Source organism: Lathyrus oleraceus, chromosome 5 (genome assembly GCF_024323335.1).
Source record: "Lathyrus oleraceus cultivar Zhongwan6 chromosome 5, CAAS_Psat_ZW6_1.0, whole genome shotgun sequence".
Lineage (NCBI taxonomy): Eukaryota > Viridiplantae > Streptophyta > Magnoliopsida > Fabales > Fabaceae > Lathyrus > Lathyrus oleraceus.
The window spans coordinates 625,303,297-625,322,015 of record NC_066583.1 but is presented as its reverse complement, the minus strand read 5'-3'; the positions used below and the strand labels follow the sequence as shown (position 1 = coordinate 625,322,015).

At 31.7% G+C, this 18,719-nt stretch overlaps 7 non-coding genes across 7 annotated transcripts; all 7 read right to left on the bottom strand.

Moving 5' to 3' along the window:
- Positions 1–2,541: 2,541 nt before the first annotated feature.
- Positions 2,542–2,615, bottom strand: TRNAV-CAC (transfer RNA valine (anticodon CAC)). The gene has a single exon. It is a non-coding gene; the product is annotated as a tRNA-Val (tRNA).
- A 4,313-nt stretch (positions 2,616–6,928) lies between these two features.
- TRNAV-CAC (transfer RNA valine (anticodon CAC)) lies at positions 6,929–7,002 on the bottom strand. The gene has a single exon. It is a non-coding gene; the product is annotated as a tRNA-Val (tRNA).
- A 3,624-nt stretch (positions 7,003–10,626) lies between these two features.
- TRNAV-CAC (transfer RNA valine (anticodon CAC)) lies at positions 10,627–10,700 on the bottom strand. Its single transcript has one exon. It is a non-coding gene; the product is annotated as a tRNA-Val (tRNA).
- Positions 10,701–12,727: 2,027 nt separating this feature from the next.
- Positions 12,728–12,801, bottom strand: TRNAV-CAC (transfer RNA valine (anticodon CAC)). The gene has a single exon. It is a non-coding gene; the product is annotated as a tRNA-Val (tRNA).
- A 1,785-nt stretch (positions 12,802–14,586) lies between these two features.
- On the bottom strand, positions 14,587–14,660 carry TRNAV-CAC (transfer RNA valine (anticodon CAC)). Its single transcript has one exon. It is a non-coding gene; the product is annotated as a tRNA-Val (tRNA).
- A 1,775-nt stretch (positions 14,661–16,435) lies between these two features.
- TRNAV-CAC (transfer RNA valine (anticodon CAC)) lies at positions 16,436–16,509 on the bottom strand. The gene has a single exon. It is a non-coding gene; the product is annotated as a tRNA-Val (tRNA).
- A 1,773-nt stretch (positions 16,510–18,282) lies between these two features.
- On the bottom strand, positions 18,283–18,356 carry TRNAV-CAC (transfer RNA valine (anticodon CAC)). Its single transcript has one exon. It is a non-coding gene; the product is annotated as a tRNA-Val (tRNA).
- Between the last annotated feature and the right edge of the window lie 363 nt (positions 18,357–18,719).

The window sequence follows — 18,719 nt, the reverse complement described above, 5'->3', positions numbered from 1 at the left end:
CTTATTATATAATCTCACCACTGGGGACCTCTTGAGTTAGAAGCTATAATTTTACTATCTTCGATGGCTATCACCACCGCCACTAATAGCAGTGTAGAAACCCAATGGATCTATGATAACCAACTACACCACCCAAACCTTTTTAAATTGATCAAATATGTATGTCGTTTAAGAATATTGATATGGTTCTATGGATGAATTTCCTCTCTTCCAATTCCATTCCTTCAGAAGAAGCCAATCTACATGCCGTGATGACCAGTCCGTTGGAAGGTACACTAATCATGATCAATTTCTTGTCTGACAAAGATAAAAAATTCTCTTGATTCTCACCATGTATTCAAAATAAAAGAAGAATATCCTGTAAATATCGGTTGTGTGGGAATTCCTTGATATGTTTCTAAAGGATGCCACTTCTCTAGCTCCTGAAAGAGTAGTGGAGTTCTCCATTGATTGATCAGGTAAATATTTAATTTATATATTTTAATCCTACTAGATTTATTCCTACTAGATTTAAGAAGATTGATGGGGTTATAAGGATGAATTGACTCTCTTCCAATTCCATGAACATCAGTCGTAAGAAGAAATCTATTTTCATTCCTTAGAATACACCAATCTAGATGACGTGATGACCACTCCTTTGGAAGGTACGCTAATCATGATCATTTGCTTGTCTGAGAAAGATAAAACTTTTCTATTGATTCTCACCATGAATTCAAGATAAAAGAAGAATATCTTGCAAATTTTGGATGTGTGTGAATTCATTGATATGTTTCTAAAGGATGTCAATTCTCTACCACCTGAATGAGTAAATGAGTTCTTTATTGATTGATCTAGTAAATATTTAAAGTATTTTATTATTAATTTTATGTTTTTTCAATTATAACTTGTGAATGTGTTAGTACAAAAATAAATGTTGTTTGAAATGATTTTTCTACTAAATAAATGAATAAAAAATATATATTTTATTTATTTAATTTAATCATACTAGATTTAATCAGTATTAATATTAGTTTCTTTATTATAAGTCTTGATTAAAAAATTAGATCACAAAAGGGAAATATATTTCAGAAGTTTGGTTAATATATAAAAAACAAAGTTGTCTGAGCCAAGGTTCTAACAGGTGACCTTTACCCTCTAGTGTGGGAGACTAGTGTGATAACAAACTATCCCACCCAGACCTTTTTGGGGTAATTCACATTTTCTTATTTTGGCAAAGTGTGTCCAACGACTTCAGTTAGAAGCTATACTTCTAATATCTGTGTTGGCTATCACCACTACCGCTGATAGTAGTGTAGAAACTCAATGGATCTGTGAGAATAGTCCAGTATACGTTAATGACCATGTTTTTTAAATTGATCAAATATGTCTGTCGTTTAGAGGATTGATGTGGTTCTGGGGGTGGATTGAATCTCTTCTAATTCCTTATATATCGGTCGTAAGAAGAAATCTATTTTCGTTCCTTCAGATGACACCAATCTAGATGATGTGATGACCACTCGGTTATGAGTGAATTCCTTGATATGTTTCTAAAGGAATCCACTTCTCTAGCTCCTGAAAGAGTAGTGGAGTCCTCTTCAGATTGATCTAGTAAATATTTAAATTATTTTCTGATAATTTTATGTTTTTAAATTATAATGTGAATGTGTTAATATTAAAAATAAATGTCGCTTGATATTTTTTTTACTAAATTAATAAATTAAAAAATATACTAAATTAATAAAAAGGAAATATATGGTAGAAGTTTGGTGATATAAAATAGCCAAACTTCTCTGAGCCCAGGTTTGAACTGGGGACCTCTATCCTGTAAATATCGGTTGTGTGGGAATTCCTTGATATGTTTCTAAAGGATGCCACTTCTCTAGCTCCTGAAAGAGTAGTGGAGTTCTCCATTGATTGATCAGGTAAATATTTAATTTATTAGATTTAATTCTACTAGATTTAATCCCACTAGATTTAAGAAGATTGATGGGGTTATAAGGATGAATTGACTCTCTTCCAATTCCATGAATATCAGTCGTAAGAAGAAATCTATTTTCATTCCTTAGAATACACCAATCTAGATGACGTGATGACCACTCCTTTGGAAGGTACGCTAATCATGATCAATTGCTTGTGTGAGAAAGATAAAACTTTTCTATTGATTCTCACCATGGATTCATGATAAAAGAAGAATATCATGCAAATTTTGGATGTGTGTGAATTCATTGATCTGTTTCTAAAGGATGTCAATTCTCTACCACCTAAATGAGTAGTGGAGTTCTTTATTGATTTATCTAGTAAATATTTAAAGTATTTTATTGTTAATTTTATGTTTTTTCGATTATAACTTGTGAATGTGTTAATATAAAAAATAAATGTTGTTTGAAATGATTTTTCTACTAAATAAATAAATTAAAAAATATATATTTTTATTTATTTAATTTAATCATACTAGATTTAATCGGTATTAATATTAGTTTCTTTATTATAAGTCTTGATTAAAAAATTAGATCACAGGTATAAATATATGGTAGAAGTTTGGTGATATAAAATAGCCAAAGTTGTCTGAGCCCAGGTTCGAAATGGGGACCTCTAGTGTGTGAGACTAGCGTGATAACCAACTACACCACCCAGACCTTATTATATAGCTTCACCACTGGGGACCTCTTGAGTTAGAAGCTATAATTTTACTATCTTCGATGGCTATCACCACTGCCACTAATAGCAGTATAGAAACCCAATGGATCTATGATAACCAACTACACCACCCAAACCTTTTTAAATTGATCAAATATGTATGTCGTTTAAGAAGATTGATACGGTTCTATGGATGAATTTCCTCACTTTCAATTCCATTGCTTCAGAAGAAGCCAATCTAGATGCAGTGATGATCAGTCCGTTGGAAGGTACACTAATCATGATCAATTTCTTGTCTGAGAAAGATAAAAAATTCTCTTGATTCTCACCATGTATTCAAAATAAAAGAAGAATATCCTGTAAATATCGGTTGTGTGGGAATACCTTGATATGTTTTGAAAGGATGCCACTTCTCTAGCTCGTGAAAGAGTAGTGGAGTTCTCCATTGATTGATCAGGTAAATATTTAATTTATTAGTTTTAATCCTACTAGATTTAATCCTACTAGATTTAAGAAGATTGATGGGGTTATAAGGATGAATTGACTCTCTTCCAATTCCATGAATATCAGTGATAAGAAGAAATCTATTTTCATTCCTTAGAATACACCAATCTAGATGACGTGATGACCATTCCTTTGGAAGGTACGCTAATCATGATCAATTGCTTGTCTGAGAAAGATAAAACTTTTCTATTGATTCTCACCATGGATTCAAGATAAAAGAAGAATATCTTGCAAATTTTGGATGTGTGTGAATTCATTGATATGTTTCTAAAGGATGTCAATTCTCTACCACCTGAATGAGTAGTGGAGTTCTTTATTGATTGATCTAGTAATATTTAAAGTATTTTATTGATAATTTTATATTTTTTCAATATAACTAGTGAATGTGTAATACAAAAAATAAATGTTGTTTGAAATGATTTTTCTACTAAATAAATAAATTAAAAAATATACATTTTTATTTATTTAATTTAATCATACTAGATTTAATCAGTATTAATATTAGTTTCTTTATTATAAGTCTTGATTAAAAAATTAGATCACAAAAGGGAAATATATTGCAGAAGTTTGGTTAATATAAAAAAAACAAAGTTGTCTGAGCCAAGGTTCTAACAGGGGACCTCTACCCTCTAGTGCGGGAGACTAGTGTGATAACAAACTATCCCACCCAAACCTTTTTGGGGTAATTCACATTTTTTTATTTTGGCAAAGTGTGTCCAACGACTTCAGTTAGAAGCTATACTTTTACTATCTTAGTTGGCTATCACCACTACTGCTGATAGTAGTGTAGAAACTCAATGGATCTGTGAGAATAGTCCAGTATACGTTAATAAGGATGAATTGACTCTCTTCCAATTCCATGAATATCAGTGATAAGAAGAAATCTATTTTCATTCCTTAGAATACACCAATCTAGATGACGTGATGACCATTCCTTTGGAAGGTACGCTAATCATGATCAATTGCTTGTCTGAGAAAGATAAAACTTTTCTATTGATTCTCACCATGGATTCAAGATAAAAGAAGAATATCTTGCAAATTTTGGATGTGTGTGAATTCATTGATATGTTTCTAAAGGATGTCAATTCTCTACCACCTGAATGAGTAGTGGAGTTCTTTATTGATTGATCTAGTAAATATTTAAAGTATTTTATTGATAATTTTATATTTTTTCAAATATAACTAGTGAATGTGTTAATACAAAAAATAAATGTTGTTTGAAATGATTTTTCTACTAAATAAATAAATTAAAAAATATACATTTTTATTTATTTAATTTAATCATACTAGATTTAATCAGTATTAATATTAGTTTCTTTATTATAAGTCTTGATTAAAAAATTAGATCACAAAAGGGAAATATATTGCAGAAGTTTGGTTAATATAAAAAAAACAAAGTTGTCTGAGCCAAGGTTCTAACAGGGGACCTCTACCCTCTAGTGCGGGAGACTAGTGTGATAACAAACTATCCCACCCAGACCTTTTTGGGGTAATTCACATTTTTTTATTTTGGCAAAGTGTGTCCAACGACTTCAGTTAGAAGCTATACTTTTACTATCTTAGTTGGCTATCACCACTACTGCTGATAGTAGTGTAGAAACTCAATGGATCTGTGAGAATAGTCCAGTATACGTTAATGACCATGTTTTTAAAATTGATCTAATATGTCTGTCATTTAGAAGATTGATGTGGTTCTGGGGATGGATTGAATCTCTTCTAATTCCTTATATATCGGACGTAAGAAGAAATCTATTTTCGTTCCTTCAGATGAGACCAATCTAGATGACGTGATGACCACTCGGTTATGAGATAATTCCTTGATATGTTTCTAAAGGATTCCACTTCTCTACCTCCTGAAAGAGTAGTGGAGTCCTCTTCAGTTTGATCAAGTAAATATTTAAATTATTTTATGATAATTTTATGTTTTTTAAATTATAATTGTGAATGTGTTAATATTAAAAATAAATGTCGCTTGATATTTTTTATATACTAAATTAATAAATTAAGAAAATATACTAAATTAATAAAAAGGAAATATATGGTAGAAATTTGGTGATATAAAAAAACCAAAGTATTCTGAGCCTAGGTTTGAATCGGGGACCTCTAGTATGTGAGACTAGCGTGATAACCAACTACACCACCCAGACCTTATCATATAGTCTCTTTACTGGGGACCTCTTGAGTTAGAAGCTATAATTTTACTATCTTCGATGGCTATCACCACTGCCACTAATAGCAGTGTAGAAACCCAATGGATCTATGATAACCAACTACACCACCCAAACCTTTTTAAATTGATCAAATATGTATGTAGTTTAAGAAGATTGATAAGGTTCTATGGATGAATTTCCTCTCTTCCAATTCCATTCCTTCAGAAGAAGCCAATCTAGATGCCATGATGACCAGTGCGTTGGAAGGAACACTAATCATGATCAATTTCTTGTCTGAGAAAGATAAAAAATTCTCTTGATTCTCACCATGTATTCAAAATAAAAGAAGAATACCCTGTAAATATCGGTTGTGTGGGAATTCCTTCATATGTTTCTAAAGGATGCCACTTCTCTAGCTCCTGAAAGAGTAGTGGAGTTCTCCATTGATTGATCAGGTAAATATTTAATTTATTAGATTTAATCCTACTAGGTTTAAGAAGATTGATGGGGTTATAAGGATGAATTGACTCTCTTCCAATTCCATTTAATATCAATCGTAAGAAGAAATCTATTTTCATTCCTTAGAATACACCAATCTAGATGACGTGATGACCACTCCTTTGGAAGGTACGCTAATCATGATCAATTGCTTGTCTGAGAAAGATAAAACTTTTCTATTGATTCTCACCATGGATTCAAGATAAAAGAAGAATATCTTGCAAATTTTGGATGTGTGTGAATTCATTGATATGTTTCTAAAGGATGTCAATTCTCTACCACCTGAATGAGTAGTGGAGTTCTTTATTGATTGATATAGTAAATATTTAAAGTATTTTATTGTTAAATTTATGTTTTTTCAATTATAACTTGTGAATGTGTTAATATAAAAAATGAATGTTGTTTGAAATGATTTTTCTACTAAATAAATAAATTAAAAAATATATTTTTTTATTTATTTAATTTAATCATACTAGATTTAATCAGTATTAATATTAGTTTCTTTATTATAAGTCTTGATTAAAAAACTAGATCACAAAAGGAAAATATATTGCAGAAGTTTGGGTACTATAAAAAAAACAAAGTTGTCTGAGCCAAGGTTCTAACAGGGGACATCTACCCTCTAGTGTGGGAGACTAGTGTGATAACAAACTATCCCACCCAAGCCTTTTTGGGGTAATTCACATTTTTTTATTTTGGCAAAGTGTGTCCAACGACTTCAGTTAGAAGCTATACTTTTACTATCTTAGTTGGCTATCACCACTACCGCTGATAGTAGTGTAGAAACTCAATGGATCTATGAGAATAGTCCAATATACGTTAATGACCATGTTTTTTAAATTGATCTAATATGTCTGTCGTTTAGAGGATTGATGTGGTTCTGGGGGTGGATTGAATCTCTTCTAATTCCTTATATATCGGTCGTAAGAAGAAATCTATTTTCGTTCCTTCAGATGACACCAATCTAGATGATGTGATGACCATTCGGTTGTGAGTGAATTCCTTGATATGTTTCTAAAGGATTCCACTTCTCTACCTCCTCAAAGAGTAGTGGAGTCCTAAATATAAATGTCGTACTAAATTAATAAAGTAAGAAAATATACTAAATTAATAAAAAGGAAATATATGGTAGAAGTTTGGTGATATAAAAAAACCAAAGTTGTCTGAGCCCAGGTTTGAACTGGGGACCTCTAGTGTGTGAGACTAGCGTGATAACCAACTACACCACCCAGACCTTATTATATAGCTTCACCACTGGGGACCTCTTGAGTTAGAAGCTATAATTTTACTATCTTCGATGGCTATCACCACTGCCACTAATAGCAGTGTAGAAACCCAATGGATCTATGATAACCAACTACACCACCCAAACCTTTTTAAATTGATCAAATATGTATGTAGTTTAAGAAGATTGATATGGTTCTATGAATGAATTTCCTCACTTTCAATTCCATTCCTTCAGAAGAAGCCAATCTAGATGCCGTGATGACCAGTCCGTTGGAAGGTACACTAATCATGATCATTTTCTTGTCTGAGAAAGATAAAAAATTCTCTTGATTCTCACCATGTATTTAAAATAAAAGAAGAATATCCTGTAAATATCGGTTGTGTGGGAATTCCTTGATATGTTTCTAAAGGATGCCACTTCTCTAGCTCCTGAAAGAGTAGTGGAGTTCTCCATTGATTGATCAGGTAAATATTTAATTTATCAGATTTAATCCTATTAGACTTAATCCTAGTATATTTAAGAAGATTGATGGGGTTATAAGGATGAATTGACTCTCTTCCAATTCCTAGAATATCAGTCGTAAGAAGAAATCTATTTTCATTCCTTAGAATACACCAATCTAGATGACGTGATGACCACTCCTTTGGAAGGTACGCTAATCATGATCAGTTGCTTGTCTGAGAAAGATAAAACTTTTCTATTGATTCTCACCATGGATTCAAGATAAAAGAAGAATATCTTGCAAATTTTGGATGTGTGTGAATTCATTGATATGTTTCTAAAGGATGTCAATTCTCTACCACCTGAATGAGTAAATGAGTTCTTTATTGATTGATCTAGTAAATATTTAAAGTATTTAATTGTTAATTTTATGTTTTTTCAAATTATAACTTGTGAATGTGTTTGTACAAAAAATAAATGTTGTTTGAAATGATTTTTCTACCAAATAAATAAATTAAAAAATATATTTTTTTATTTATTTAATTTAATCATACTAGATTTAATCAGTATTAATATTAGTTTCTTTATTATAAGTCTTGATTAAAAAATTAGATCACAAAAGGGAAATATATTGCAGAAGTTTGGTTAATATAAAAAAAACAAAGTTGTCTGAGCCATATTTTTTAACAGGGGACCTCTACCCTCTAGTGTGGGAGACTAGTGTGACAACAAACTATCCCACCCAGACCTTTTTGGGGTAATTCACATTTTTTTATTTTGGCAAAGTGTGTCCAACGACTTCAGTTAGAAGCTATAGTTTTACTATCTTAGTTGGCTATCACCACTACCGCTGATAGTAGTGTAGAAACTCAATGGATCTATGAGAATAGTCCAATATACATTAATGACCATGTTTTTAAAATTGATCTAATATGTCTGTCGTTTAGAAGATTGATGTGGTTCTGGGGATGGATTGAGTCTCTTCTAATTCCTTATATATCGGTCGTAAGAAAAAATCTATTTTCGTTCCTTCAGATGACACCAATCTAGATGATGTGATGACCACTCGGTTGTGAGTGAATTCCTTGATATGTTTCTAAAGGATTCCACTTCTCTACCTCCTGAAAGAGTAGTGGAGTCCTCTTCAGATTGATCTAGTAAATATTTAAATTATTTTATGATAATTTTATGTTTTTTAAATTATAATTGTGAATGTGTTAGTATTAAAAATAAACGTCGCTTGATATTTTTTTTTATGCAAAATTAATAAATTAAGAAAATATACTAAATTAATAAAAAGGAATTATATGGTAGAAGTTTGGTGATATAAAAAAACCAAAGTTGTTTGAGCCCAGGTTCGAATCGGGGACCTCTAGTGTGTGAGACTAGCGTGATAACCAACTACACACCCAGACCTTATTATATAGCTTCACCATTGGGGACCTCTTGAGTTAGAAGCTATAATTTTACTATCTTCGATGGCTATCACCACTGCCACTAATAGCAGTGTAGAAACCCAATGGATCTATGATAACCAACTACACCACCCAAACCTTTTTAAATTTATCAAATATGTATGTATTTTAAGAAGATTGATATGGTTCTATGGATGAATTTCCTCTCTTCCAATTCCATTCCTTTAGAAGAAGCCAATCTAGATGCCGTGATGACCAGTCCGTTGGAAGGTACACTTATCATGATCAATTTCTTGTTTGAGAAAGATAAAAAATTCTCTTGATTCTCACCATGTATTCAAAATAAAAGAAGAATACCCTGTAAATATCGGTTGTGTGGGAATTCCTTGATATGTTTCTAAAGGATGCCACTTCTCTAGCTCCTGAAAGAGTAGTGGAGTTCTCCATTGATTGATCAGGTAAATATTTAATTTATTAGATTTAATCCTTCTAGACTTAATCCTAGTAGATTTAAGAAGATTGATGGGGTTATAAGGATGAATTGACTCTCTTCCAATTCAATGAATATCAGTCGTAAGAAGAAATCTATTTTCATTCCTTAGAATACACCAATCTAGATGACGTGATGACCACTCCTTTGGAAGGTACGCTAATCATGATCAATTGCTTGTCTGAGAAAGATAAAACTTTTCTATTGATTCTCACCATGGATTCAAGATAAAAGAAGAATATCTTGCAAATTTTGGATGTGTGTGAATTCATTGATATGTTTCCAAAGGATGTCAATTCTCTACCACCTGAATGAGTAGTGGAGTTCTTTATTGATTGATCTAGTAAATATTTAAAGTATTATATTGTTAATTTTATGTTTTTTCAATTATAACTTGTGAATGTGTTAATACAAAAAATAAATGTTGTTTGAAATGATTTTTCTACTAAATAAATAAATTAAAAAATATATATTTTTATTTGTTTAATTTAATCATACTAGATTTAATCAGTATTAATATTAGTTTCTTTATTATAAGTCTTGATTAAAAAATTAGATCACAAAAGGGAAATATATTGCAGAAGTTTGGTTAATATATAAAAAACAAAGTTGTCTGAGCCAAGGTTCTAACAGGTGACCTCTACCCTCTAGTGTGGGAGACTAGTGTGATAACAAACTATCCCACCCAGACCTTTTTGGGGTAATTCACATTTTCTTATTTTGGCAAAGTGTGTCCAACGACTTCAGTTAGAAGCTATACTTCTACTATCTTAGTTGGCTATCACCACTACCGCTGATAGTAGTGTAGAAACTCAATGGATCTGTGAGAATAGTCCAGTATACGTTAATGACCATGTTTTTTAAATTGATCTAATATGTCTGTCGTTTAGAAGATTGATGTGGTTCTGGGGATGGATTGAATCTCTTCTTATTCCTTATATATCGGTCGTAAGAAGAAATCTATTTGCGTTCCTTCAGATGACACCAATCTAGATGATGTGATGACCACTCGGTTACGAGATAATTCCTTGATATGTTTCTAAAGGATTCCACTTCTCTACCTCCTGAAAGAGTAGTGGAGTCCTCTTCAGATTGATCTAGTAAATATTTAAATAATTTTATGATAATTTTATGTTTTTTAAATTATAATTGTCAATGTGTTAGTATTAAAAATAAATGTCGCTTGATATTTTTTTTATACTAAATTAATAAATTAAGAAAATATACTAAATTAATAAAAAGGAATTATATGGTAGAAGTTTGGTGATATAAAAAAGCCAAAGTTGTCTGAGCCGAGATTCGAACTGGGGACCTCTAGTGTGTGAGACTAGCATGATAACCAACTACACCACCCAAACCTTATTATATAGCTTCACCACTGGGGACCTCTTGAGTTAGAAGCTATAATTTTACTATCTTCGATGGCTATCACCACTGCCACTAATGGCAGTGTAGAAACCCAATGGGTCTATGATAACCAACTACACCACCCAAACCTTTTTAAATTGATCAAATATGTATGTAGTTTAAGAAGATTGATATGGTTCTATGGATGAATTTCCTCACTTTCAATTCCATTCCTTCAGAAGAAGCCAATCTAGATGCCGTGATGACCAGTCCGTTGGAAGGTACACTAATCATGATCAATTTCTTGTCTGAGAAAGATAAAAAATTCTCTTGATTCTCACCATGTATTCAAAATAAAAGAACAATATCCTGTAAATATCGGTTGTGTGGGAATTCCTTGATATGTTTCTAAAGGATGCCACTTCTCTAGCTCCTGAAAGAGTAGTGGAGTTCTCCATTGATTGATCAGGTAAATATTTAATTTATTAGATTTAATCCTACTAGACTTAATCCTAGTAGATTTAAGAAGATTGATGGGGTTATAAGGATGAATTGACTCTCTTCCAATTCCATGAATATCAGTCGTAAGAAGAAATCTATTTTCATTCCTTAGAATACACCAATCTAGATGACGTGATGACCACTCCTTTGGAAGGTACGCTAATCATGATCAGTTGCTTGTCTGAGAAAGATAAAACTTTTCTATTGATTCTCACCATGGATTCAAGATAAAAGAAGAATATCTTGCAAATTTTGGATGTGTGTGAATTCATTGATATGTTTCTAAAGGATGTCAATTCTCTACCACCTGAATGAGTAAATGAGTTCTTTATTGATTGATCTAGTAAATATTAAAGTATTTTATTGTTAATTTTATGTTTTTTCAATTATAACTTGTGAATGTGTTAGTACAAAAAATAAATGTTGTTTGAAATGATTTTTCTACTAAATAAATGAATTAAAAAATATATTTTTATTTATTTAATTTAATCATACTAGATTTAATCAGTATTAATATTAGTTTCTTTATTATAAGTCTTGATTAAAAAATTAGATCACAAAAGGGAAATATATTGCAGAAGTTTGGTTAATATAAAAAAACAAAGTTGTCTGAGCCAAGGTTCTAACAGGTGACCTCTACCCTCTAGTGTGGGAGACTAGTGTGATAACAAACTATCCCACCCAGACCTTTTTGGGGTAATTCACATTATTTTATTTTGGCAAAGTGTGTCCAACGACTTCAGTTAGAAGCTATACTTTTACTATCTTAGTTGGCTATCACCACTACCGCTGATAGTAGTGTAGAAACTCAATGGATCTGTGAGAATAGTCCAGTATACGTTAATGACCATGTTTTTTAAATTGATCTAATATGTCTGTCGTTTAGAAGATTGATGTGGTTCTGGGGATGGATTGAATCTCTTCTTATTCCTTATATATCGGTCGTAAGAAGAAATTTTTTTATTTTGGCAAAGTGTGTCCGACGACTTCAGTTAGAAGCTATACTTCTACTATCTTAGTTGGCTATCACCACTACCGCTGATAGTAGTGTAGAAACTCAATGGATCTGTCAGAATAGTCCAGTATACGTTAATGACCATGTTTTTTAAATTGATCTAATATGTCTGTCGTTTAGAAGATTGATGTGGTTCTGGGGATGGATTGAATCTCTTCTTATTCCTTATATATCGGTCGTAAGAAGAAATCTATTTTCGTTCCTTCAGATGACACCAATCTAGATGATGTGATGACCACTCGGTTACGAGATAATTCCTTGATATGTTTCTAAAGGATTCCACTTCTCTACCTCCTGAAAGAGTAGTGGAGTCCTCTTCAGATTGATCTAGGAAATATTTAAATTATTTTATGATAATTTTATGTTTTTTAAATTATAATTATCAATGTGTTAGTATTAAAAATAAATGTCGCTTGATATTTTCTTTATACTAAATTAATAAATTAAGAAATTAAGAAAATATACTAAATTAATAAAAAAGAATTACATGGTAGAAGTTTGGTGATATAAAAAAGCCAAAGTTGTCTGAGCCCAGGTTTGAACTGGGGACCTCTAGTGTGTGAGACTAGCGTGATAACCAACTACACCACCCAGACCATATTATATAGCTTCACCACTGGGGACCTCTTGAGTTAGAAGCTATAATTTTACTATCTTTGATGGCTATCACCACTGCCACTAATAGCAGTGTAGAAACCCAATGGATCTATGATAACCAACTACACCACCCAAACCTTTTTAAATTGATCAAATATGTATGTAGTTTAAGAAGATTGATATGGTTCTATGGATGAATTTCCTCACTTTCAATTCCATTCCTTCAGAAGAAGCCAATCTAGATGTTGTGATGACCAGTCCGTTGGAAGGTACACTAATCATGATCAATTTCTTGTCTGAGAAAGATAAAAAATTCTCTTGATTCTCACCATGTGATCAAAATAAAAGAACAATATCCTATAAATATCGGTTGTGTGGGAATTCCTTGATATGTTTCTAAAGGATGCCACTTCTCTAGCTCCTGAAAGAGTAGTGGAGTTCTCCATTGATTGATCAGGTAAATATTTAATTTATTAGATTTAATCCTACTAGACTTTATCCTAGTAGATTTAAGAAGATTGATGGGGTTATAAGGATGAATTGACTCTCTTCCAATTCCATGAATATCAGTCGTAAGAAGAAATCTATTTTCATTCCTTAGAATACACCAATCTAGATGACGTGATGACCACTCCTTTGGAAGGTACGCTAATCATGATCAGTTGCTTGTCTGAGAAAGATAAAACTTTTCTATTGATTCTCACCATGGATTCAAGATAAAAGAAGAATATCTTACAAATTTTTTGATGTGTGTGAATTCATTGATATGTTTCTAAAGGATGTCAATTCTCTACCACCTGAATGAGTAAATGAGTTCTTTATTGATTGATGTAGTAAATATTTAAAGTATTTTATTGTTAATTTTATGTTTTTTCAATTATAACTTGTGAATGTGTTAGTACAAAAAATAAATGTTGTTTGAAATGATTTTTCTACTAAATAAATAAATTAAAAAATATATATTTTTTATTTATTTAATTTAATCATACTAGATTTAATCAGTATTAATATTAGTTTCTTTATTATAAGTCTTGATTAAAAAATTAGATCACAAAAGGGAAATATATTGCAGAAGTTTGGTTAATATAAAAAAAACAAAGTTGTCTGAGCCAAGGTTCTAACAGGTGACCTCTACCCTCTAGTGTGGGAGACTAGTGTGATAACAAACTATCCCACCCAGACCTTTTTGGGGTAATTCACATTTTTTTATTTTGGCAAAGTGTGTCCAACGACTTCAGTTAGAAGCTATACTTTTACTATCTTAGTTGGCTATCACCACTACCGCTGATAGTAGTGTAGAAACTCAATGGATCTGTGAGAATAGTCCAGTATACGTTAATGACCATGTTTTTTAAATTGATCTAATATGTCTGTCGTATAGAAGATTGATGTGGTTTCTGAGGATGGATTGAATCTCTTCTTATTCCTTATATATCGGTCGTAAGAAGAAATCTATTTTCGTTCCTTCAGATGACACCAATCTAGATGATGTGATGACCACTCGGTTACGAGATAATTCCTTGATATGTTTCTAAAGGATTCCACTTCTCTACCTCCTGAAAGAGTAGTGGAGTCCTCTTCAGATTGATCTAGGAAATATTTAAATTATTTTATGATAATTTTATGTTTTTTAAATTATAATTATCAATGTGTTAGTATTAAAAATAAATGTCGCTTGATATTTTCTTTATACTAAATTAATAAATTAAGAAATTAAGAAAATATACTAAATTAATAAAAAGGAATTATATGGTAGAAGTTTGGTGATATAAAAAAGCCAAAGTTGTCTGAGCCCAGGTTTGAACTGGGGACCTCTAGTGTGTGAGACTAGCGTGATAACCAACTACACCACCCAGACCATATTATATAGCTTCACCACTGGGGACCTCTTGAGTTAGAAGCTATAATTTTACTATCTTTGATGGCTATCACCACTGCCACTAATAGCAGTGTAGAAACCCAATGGATCTATGATAACCAACTACACCACCCAAACCTTTTTAAATTGATCAAATATGTATGTAGTTTAAGAAGATTGATATGGTTCTATGGATGAATTTCCTCACTTTCAATTCCATTCCTTCAGAAGAAGCCAATCTAGATGTTGTGATGACCAGTCCGTTGGAAGGTACACTAATCATGATCAATTTCTTGTCTGAGAAAGATAAAAAATTCTCTTGATTCTCACCATGTATTCAAAATAAAAGAACAATATCCTATAAATATCGGTTGTGTGGGAATTCCTTGATATGTTTCTAAAGGATGCCACTTCTCTAGCTCCTGAAAGAGTAGTGGAGTTCTCCATTGATTGATCAGGTAAATATTTAATTTATTAGATTTAATCCTACTAGACTTTATCCTAGTAGATTTAAGAAGATTGATGGGGTTATAAGGATGAATTGACTCTCTTCCAATTCCATGAATATCAGTCGTAAGAAGAAATCTATTTTCATTCCTTAGAATACACCAATCTAGATGACGTGATGACCACTCCTTTGGAAGGTACGCTAATCATGATCAGTTGCTTGTCTGAGAAAGATAAAACTTTTCTATTGATTCTCACCATGGATTCAAGATAAAAGAAGAATATCTTACAAATTTTTGATGTGTGTGAATTCATTGATATGTTTCTAAAGGATGTCAATTCTCTACCACCTGAATGAGTAAATGAGTTCTTTATTGATTGATGTAGTAAATATTTAAAGTATTTTATTGTTAATTTTATGTTTTTTCAATTATAACTTGTGAATGTGTTAGTACAAAAAATAAATGTTGTTTGAAATGATTTTTCTACTAAATAAATAAATTAAAAAATATATATTTTTATTTATTTAATTTAATCATACTAGATTTAATCAGTATTAATATTAGTTTCTTTATTATAAGTCTTGATTAAAAAATTAGATCACAAAAGGGAAATATATTGCAGAAGTTTGGTTAATATAAAAAAAAACAAAGTTGTCTGAGCCAAGGTTCTAACAAGTGACCTCTACCCTCTAGTGTGGGAGACTAGTGTGATAACAAACTATCCCACCCAGACCTTTTTGGGGTAATTCACATTTTTTTATTTTGGCAAAGTGTGTCCAACGACTTCAGTTAGAAGCTATACTTTTACTATCTTAGTTGGCTATCACCACTACCGCTGATAGTAGTGTAGAAACTCAATGGATCTGTGAGAATAGTCCAGTATACGTTAATGACCATGTTTTTTAAATTGATCTAATATGTCTGTCGTTTAGAAGATTGATGTGGTTCTGGGGATGGATTGAATCTCTTCTTATTCCTTATATATCGGTCGTAAGAAGAAATCTATTTGCGTTCCTTCAGATGACACCAATCTAGATGATGTGATGACCACTCGGTTACGAGATAATTCCTTGATATGTTTCTAAAGGATTCCACTTCTCTACCTCCTGGAAGAGTAGTGGAGTCCTCTTAAGATTGATCTAGTAAATATTTAAATTATTTTATGATAATTTTATGTTTTTTAAATTATAATTGTCAATGTGTTAGTATTAAAACTAAATGTCGCTTGATATTTTTTTTATACTAAATTAATAAATAAAGAATATATACTAAATTAATAAAAAGGAATTATATGGTAGAAGTTTGGTGATATAAAAAAGCCAAAGCTGTCTGAGCCCAGATTCGAACTGGGGACCTCTAGTGTGTGAGACTAGCGTGATAACCAACTACACCACCCAGACCATATTATATAGCTTCACCACTGGGGACCTCTTGAGTTAGAAGCTATAATTTTACTATCTTCGATGGCTATCACCACTGCCACTAATAGCAGTGTAGAAACCCAATGGATCTATGATAACCAACTACACCACCCAAACCTTTTTAAATTGATCAAATATGTATGTAGTTTAAGAAGATTGATATGGTTCTATGGATGAATTTCCTCACTTTCAATTCCATTCCTTCAGAAGAAGCCAATCTAGATGCCGTGATGACCAGTCCGTTGGAAGGTACACTAATCATGATCAATTTCTTGTCTGAGAAAGATAAAAAATTCTCTTGATTCTCACCATGTATTCAAAATAAAAGAACAATATCCTTTAAATATCGGTTGTGTGGGAATTCCTTGATATGTTTCTAAAGGATGCCACTTCTCTAGCTCCTGAAAGAGTAGTGGAGTTCTCCATTGATTGATCAGGTAAATATTTAATTTATTAGATTTAATCCTACTAGACTTAATCCTAGTAGATTTAAGAAGATTGATGGGGTTATAAGGATGAATTGACTCTCTTCCAATTCCATGAATATCAGTCGTAAGAAGAAATCTATTTTCATTCCTTAGAATACACCAATCTAGATGACGTGATGACCACTCCTTTGGAAGGTACGCTAATCATGATCAGTTGCTTGTCTGAGAAAGATAAAACTTTTCTATTGATTCTCACCATGGATTCAAGATAAAAGAAGAATATCTTGCAAATTTTGGATGTGTGTGAATTCATTGATATGTTTCTAAAGGATGTCAATTCTCTACCACCTGAATGAGTAAATGAGTTCTTTATTGATTGATCTAGTAAATATTTAAAGTATTTTATTGTTAATTTTATGTTTTTTCAATTATAACTTGTGAATGTGTTAGTACAAAAATAAATGTTGTTTGAAATGATTTTTCTACTAAATAAATGAATTCAAAAAAATATATATTTTATTTATTTAATTTAATCATACTAGATTTAATCAGTATTAATATTAGTTTCTTTATTATAAGTCTTGATTAAAAAATTAGATCACAAAAGGGAAATATATTGCAGAAGTTTGGTTAATATAAAAAAAACAAAGTTGTCTGAGCCAAGGTTCTAACAGGTGACCTCTACCCTCTAGTGTGGGAGACTAGTGTGATAACAAACTATCCCACCCAGACCTTTTTGGGGTAATTCACATTTTTTTTATTTTGGCAAAGTGTGTCCAACGACTTCAGTTAGAAGCTATACTTCTACTACCTTAGTTGGCTATCACCACTACCGCTGATAGTAGTGTAGAAACTCAATGGATCTGTGAGAATAGTCCAGTATACGTTAATGACCATGTTTTTTAATTGATTAATATGTCTGTCGTTTAGAAGATTGATGTGGTTCTGGGGATGGATTGAATCTCTTCTTATTCCTTATATATCGGTCGTAAGAAGAAATCTATTTGCGTTCCTTCAGATGACACCAATCTAGATGATGTGATGACCACTCGGTTACGAGATAATTCCTTGATATGTTTCTAAAGGATTCCACTTCTCTACCTCCTGAAAGAGTAGTGGAGTCCTCTTCAGATTGATCTAGTAAATATTTAAATTATTTTATGATAATTTTATGTTTTTTAAATTATAATTGTCAATGTGTTAGTATTAAAAATAAATGTCGCTTGATATTTTTTTTATACTAAATTAATAAATTAAGAAAATATACTAAATTAATAAAAAGGAATTATATGGTAGAAGTTTGGTGATATAAAAAAGACAAAGTTGTCTGAGCCCAGGTTCAAACTGGGGACCTCTAGTGTGTGAGACTAGCGTGATAACCAACTACACCACCCAGACCTTATTGTATAGCTTCACCACTGGGGACCTCTTGAGTTAGAAGCTATAATTTTACTATCTTCGATGGCTATCACCACTGCGACTAATAGCAGTGTAGAAACCCAATGGATCTATGATAACCAACTACACCACCCAAACCTTTTTAAATTGATCAAATATGTATGTAGTTTAAGAAGATTGATATGGTTCTATGGATGAATTTCCTCACTTTCAATTCCATTCCTTCAGAAGAAGCCAATCTAGAGGCCGTGATGACCAGTCCGTTGGAAGGTACACTAATCATGATCAATTTCTTGTCTGAGAAAGATAAAAAATTCTCTTGATTCTCACCATGTATTCAAAATAAAAGAAGAATATCCTGTA